The sequence below is a fragment of the Trachypithecus francoisi genome, unplaced genomic scaffold (assembly GCF_009764315.1).
Source record: "Trachypithecus francoisi isolate TF-2019V2 unplaced genomic scaffold, Tfra_2.0 Lachesis_group21, whole genome shotgun sequence".
In the NCBI taxonomy this organism is placed as follows: domain Eukaryota; kingdom Metazoa; phylum Chordata; class Mammalia; order Primates; family Cercopithecidae; genus Trachypithecus; species Trachypithecus francoisi.
This window is the reverse complement of record NW_022681467.1, coordinates 45,758,305-45,764,395: the sequence shown is the minus strand read 5'-3', so window position 1 is coordinate 45,764,395 and position 6,091 is coordinate 45,758,305. Positions and strand designations below refer to the sequence as shown.

Genomic DNA, 6,091 nt, shown 5'->3' with positions numbered 1-6,091 from the left:
GCAGCCTCTGCCTCCTGGGCTCAAGCTATCTTCCCTCAGCCTCCCATCCCAAGTAGTTGGGATTACAGGTGGATGCCACCATGCTGGGCTAATCTTTTTTATTATTTTTAGTGACGAGGGTCTTGCTTTGTTGCCTAGGCTGGTCTCAAACTCCTGTGCTCTAGCAATCCTCGTGCGTCAACCTCCCAAAGTGCTGGGATTACAGGCTTGACCCATGAGTGTGTTTTAAATTTTGATAGTGCATACCAAATTGTCTTCCAGAGGCCATGCCAGTTTAAGTTCACAAGTTTTCAGAGTCCCTGTTTCCTCACACCCTTGCCAACACAGCATGTTATCAAATGTTTTGTTCTTTGCCAATCTGATAGGTGGTTTTAATTTGCATTTCTCTTACTGTATTTCATTGATTCTAAGATGTCACTGATTCTAAGATGCATCCTGATTTCAGAGATGTTCACATGTAAAAATGTGGCTGGGTGTGATGGCTCACGCCTATAATCCCAGCACTTTGGGAGGCCAAGGCGGGCAGATCACGAGATCAGGAATTCAAGACCAGCCTGGCCAACATAACGAAACACATCTCTACTAAAAATACAATAATAATAATAATAATAATAATTAGCTGGGCGTGGTGGCAGGCACCTGTAGTCCCAGCTACTTGGGAGGCTGAGGCAGGAGAATTGCTTGAACCCGAGAGGTGGAGGTTGCAGTGAGCTGAGATCGTGCGACTGCACTCCAGCCTGGGCGACACAGTGAGACTCTGTCTCAAAAAAAAAAAAAAGTAAAAACGTGTATATTCAAATCACTGAAATACAATATGTTGTGTGAGATTGGGCATCTTACTGTGAGTTTAAAATGCATTTGCATTTCCTCATCTGTTCATGCCCTTTTCTTATTTTTCTTGGAAGGCAGGGTAGTAGTGGTTAAGAGTGTAGGATTCCAATCCCAGTTCTGCCACTTACAAGCTTGTGACTTTGGGCAAGTTACTTAACCGTTCTGTGTCTCAGTTTCCTCGTCTGCAAAATGGGGATAATAATGGTACCTACCTTATAGGATAGGTGTGAAGATTAAATACATTATTATATGCAAAATACCATGTTCCTGGAATATGGCAAATGCTCAATAAATATTTGCTATAACTGTCATCTTTGAGTTATTTTTTCTTAATGAGTTGCAAGGGCTGTTTATAAATTAAGGAAACATCCTTTTTATTCCCCTGTCTCCCCGCCTCAGACCCCTGGTTTTCATTCCTTTTTCCCTGACCACAAAAGTAACATATAATACAAAATTCAGACATTATAAAAATTGTATCAGAAGAAGCCAATGGAAACAACTGAGATGTCCATTGATAGAGTGAGTTAATGAAGTGCACCAAGGATCCCTGCCCACCCACTCCCACCTCTTTTTGACTGTATATTTCAAAACTACATCAGACATTAAATAAGATGTCTCAGTGCTATGGCTAGACACATCTCAGGGAACCATGACTCCACATATATGCCATAGAATTTCACTAGCAAATGCATCACACATCCTGTTGGGGTTTTTTTGTTTGTTTGTTTGTTTGTTTTAGATGGAGTTTCGCTCTGTTGCCCAGCCCGGAGTGCAATGCTGCGGCAACCTCTGCCTCCCAGGTTCAAGTGATTCTCCTGCCTCAGCCTCCCCAGTAGCTGGATTACAGGCATGAGCCACCACGCTCGGCTAATTTTTGTATTTTCAGTAGAGACGGGGTTTCACCATGTTGGCCAGGCTGGTTTCGAATTCCTGACCTCAGGTGGTCCACCCGCCTCAGCCTCCCTAAGTGCTAGGATTACAGGTGTGAGCCACCATGCCTGGCTTCATCACACACCCTGTTAACTACACATCCCTTCCCAGGGATTATCCTCTCTGTCTTCTGCAAGTCCACAGCCCTTCCTGTCAACAGTTTGTCAGCTTTACTTTCTGTAGCTTATGTTATAAAAACTATAGCAAGAGGTTGGGGGTTTTCCTTAACTATAAATAGGAAATATGAAGGTTGTGGATAACATTATATAATTTTTGATTTTCCACCTTTCGAATATACTTTTTCAAACTACTCATGCCTTTCACATCCCAGAGATTCCAAACCAGCCCTAGTATTTTCTTACTTGAGAACAGAGTTCATGAATGAACACTGCAGAACAGTCAGGTCTATATGCCTCTCAACTGAACCACTGCATCAGCTTCCTGTATCGATTAGGTATGCTTTTTGGTGGTAGGTAACAAAAACCTACCTTTAAGAACAACTTAAGCAACAGGCACATTACCTCACGTCTTCAGAAGTCTGCAGGTGGGCAGCCCCGCGATTCCTTCAGTAGCTCAGCGATATCACGCAGGATTCTGGTTCTAATCATTACAACCTCATATGGTAGGAAGGAGGAAAGGGGACAAAAATAGGCTTTTTCTTCAGCTTTTTTGTTCGTTTGAGATGGAGTCTCACTCTATCGCTCAGACTGGAGTGCAATGGTGCGATCTTGGCTCACTGCAACCTCTGCCTCCCAGGTTCAAGCGATTCTCGTGCCTCAGCCTCCCAGGTAGCTGGGATTAAAGGCATGAGCCACCACTCTCAGCTAATTTTTGTATTTGCAGTAGAGACGGGGTTTTGCCACGTTGGCCAGGCTGGTCTCGAACTCCTGACCTCAGGTGATCCGCCCGCCTCGGCCTCCCAAAGTGTTGGGATTACAGGCATGAGCCAGGGCGCCCAACCTTCTCTTCAGCTTTTATGAGGGGAGGCAAAGTTTCCAAACACCCACCCCGCCATGTGGGGACATGGCAACTGGACTGGCAGTAAACAGTGCCCAACACACCTCTCTGGGTTCCCTGCCACCAATATTGCTGCTGCCCAGTTGGGTGTCCTCACCCTGTCTCCTCATGGCAGCACGATGCACTTTGCAGAAAGGCAAACCTGCCTACATTTTGCTCAAAACCTCCCAGGCTCCACCTCCCTCATCACAGGAGAGTCAGCAGGTGACACAGGATAAAGAGAACTGGATTCCAAAACTGATTTTACTCCTTCCTTGTTGTGTGACCTTGGAAAAGCCATCTAACTCCTCTAAGCCTCAGTTTTCTCATCTCACAAATGGAAATGGTAACAGCTACTTTGCAAGGGTCATTGAGGATTAAGTAATAATAGCAGCTAATACTTATATTGCACTTAGTGCCAAGCGCTTTTCTAAAATCTCTAGTTTTATTAACCATTTTAATCTTCCCCAAAATCCAATAAAACAAGACTCTTAGCCCCATCAGCTGAGTTTATCAGCTCAAGCGCACAGCGGCGACCAGGCGCAGGCCCCGGGAGGAATCCCGCTCTGGGGACCGGTTGTGACGTCCAGGAATGGGGCAGCGCCTCTTCGAGGGAGGGTGTGCGCGGGACGTACTACAACTCCCACCAGGCACCGCGCCAACGCCAGCCTACAATAACCAGCATGCCCCGGGCTGTCCCGCTTAACCTCTTCCTGCGATGAGCTCTGCACGGTAATTATTATTGTCAATTTTACTTGCAAGAAGTTTCCTACAAGAGCCAAGGAATCCATGCGAGTAGACATTCACGGGCATCATGGATAAAAGGCTTGTGTTTTAATCCTCATCCTCCACCTGTTAGCTCTGAGTCTCAGTTTTCTCATCTCTAAAACGGGGAGTCACAGGAGTTGCTGCATCGAGTTGTGAGGATTAAAAGCTGGATGTAATGGCTTGGTAAATATCAGCGCTTCTAGTGTCCCTTCCTCCTCCCTGTGCCAAGGGGTTTTAGGAAAGCATTTTATCTCCACAGCAATCCTATGAGGTTGATACTGCTATCCTCATAGAAGGGGAAACTGATACCAGGAGAGGTTCAAGCGTCTTACCTGAAGTCACAAAGCACACTAAGTGATGAAGGAAGACTTGAACCTAGAAAATTTAACTGCAAAAGTGAGTCCACCTTAGGAACCCAAATGCTTCCACCTGCTACTGATGCTTTACAGTGACCCCAAGTCCAGGGCAAGTATTTTCTGTGCTCCCCAAATCAAACTTGTATCACGTGATACACGAAAACTCAAGTTGCTTCACCTGTAGCTAGTGCTGGCACTTTGAGAGCTAATTACAGCTGAATTTGACGTGGTTGAAGGAATCGAGGAAGACTTCCCTGAGGGGGTGGTGCTGGATCTGAGAACTGAAGAGTGGAGACAGCACAGGCAAAGCCCCTGAAGTGGGAGAGAGGCCTTGCGTTCCAGGGGGCTTGCAAAGGGCCAGTGTCGCTGCAGAGGTACAGAAACTCTCAGAGGCGCAGGCTGTGCCAAGGCTATGATGAGGCAAGTGGGGGACCTAGGGTGCAGATTTTTTTTTTTTTTTTTTTTTTTTGAGAGAGTCTCTCTCTGTTGCCCAGGATGGAATGCAATGGCGCGATCTCGGCTCACTGCAACCTCTGCCTCCCTGGTTCAAGCGATTCTCCTGCTTCAGCCTACCGAGTAGCTGGGATTATGGGCGCCTGCCACCACGCCCCGCTAATTTTTGTATTTTTAGTAGAGACAAGGTTTCATCATGTTGACCAGGCTGGTCTGGATCTCCTGACCTCAGGTGATCCGCCCACCTCTGCCTCCAAAAGTGCTGGGATTACAGGCATGAGCCACTGCACCCTGCCCTAGGGTGCAGATTTTAAGGAGTCACTCACCTGCAGGGCAGTACAAGTGCAGAGTCAGGACCTGAGTGAAAGCCCCGTTAAATCTGATGGCCCCATCCTCGTCCCAGCCCTGGGTGCAAAGCCTTGTACACAGGGTGTCCAGGCATCCTGGTTTGCCCTGGAGAGCCCTGGTTTCCACTTGCCATGGTGAGATTATAATAGGTCCTCGTCCTCATTAGGTGATAATCTATGGTCACTCAACTTGTAGAGTTTGTATTTTATCCAGAGGGAATGGAGAGCCACTGAAGGCTTTAGCTGGAGGGTGTTTTGAGCAGATGTTGGTTCATATAGAGAATGGACCATGGGGGAAGAGAATGGAAGCTGCTGGGGTCTTCCAAGTAGGAGATAAAGGCAGCTTGTCCTGAGTGGAGAAGTGAATGGAGCGGGAGAGATGCAGAGTAGGCATTGTTGTCAGACAAAGGTGATGAATTGGATGTGCTGGGTGAGGGCTTCCAGCTTCCTTGCCCCTCTATGTTTAGAGTCCTGGTCCTTCTGCCAGTATTTTGCTCTGTGACCTTAAGCCAGTCCCTTCACCTCTCTCAGCTTCAGGGTCTACATCCATATAAGGGCTTCTCAGACAATTTATAATATAGGAGGAGTAACTTCTTGGGTTTATTTGCAAAAATATTTCCTGAGGGCCTTTGCACAAGCTGTTCCCTCTACCTCCTCATTGTTAGGGTCTCTGTTGAAATACGACCACCTTAGGAGGCCCTTCCTGACCATCCTCCACTGCCCTTTTCTTGGTTAATCTCTAGCCTATCAGAATTGTAGTTTCCTGTTTATTTACTTGCTGTCTATGACTAGAATGTAAGCCCCTGAAAGCAGGGATTTGCTTCTTCAGAGATGTCTATCCATCCCCAGCTCCTAGCACAGTGTCTGGTACATAGTAGGTGCTTAATGTTTGTTCGGTTGGATGAATGAATGAACGAATGAATGAATGAATGAATTGGGCAGATGGTTAGCAAATGTTTTCCCTGCCACCTTATTGCCCCCAAATCATTTAGCTGCATCCACTTCAAGCCTTCTCTGGCCGGGGAGCATCAATCCTAGAAGCCAGATCATCTGACCTGGAGGGTGACGATTCAAATTCAAATTTGAACCTGGAGGTTAAAATTCTGTCTGTCTCTGCCACTTAACAGCTGAGTTTAGATAAATCGTTTAATCTCTCTCGGCTGCATTTTTCACATTAATTCTGACCTTGTGGAGAGGTGGTGAGGATCTAGATAGGAACTAGACAGGAAAAAGCCCCAAGTGAATTCGGCGCTTTTGTTTGAAGCTATCTTTTCTTTTTCTTTCACAATCGCGCCTTCCCAAGCCTAGTCACCCCTGCCCTTCTCACTAAGCACGTCACAACCTCCCTCGCACCCGATGTGGGGGGACTTGCAGGTTGCTGAGCCCTCGAGCACGCAGATATTTCCTTTC

At 46.6% G+C, this 6,091-nt stretch overlaps 1 protein-coding gene across 1 annotated transcript in view; it reads left to right on the top strand.

The window, feature by feature from the left end:
• Positions 1-3,471: 3,471 nt before the first annotated feature.
• Positions 3,472-6,091, top strand: part of UBE2V1 (ubiquitin conjugating enzyme E2 V1) — a 38,648-nt gene continuing 36,028 nt past the window's right edge. The window contains exon 1 of the mRNA XM_033186720.1: positions 3,472-3,489. The gene's annotated coding sequence lies outside the window, so the exon portion shown is untranslated. The remainder of the gene's footprint in view (positions 3,490-6,091) is intronic.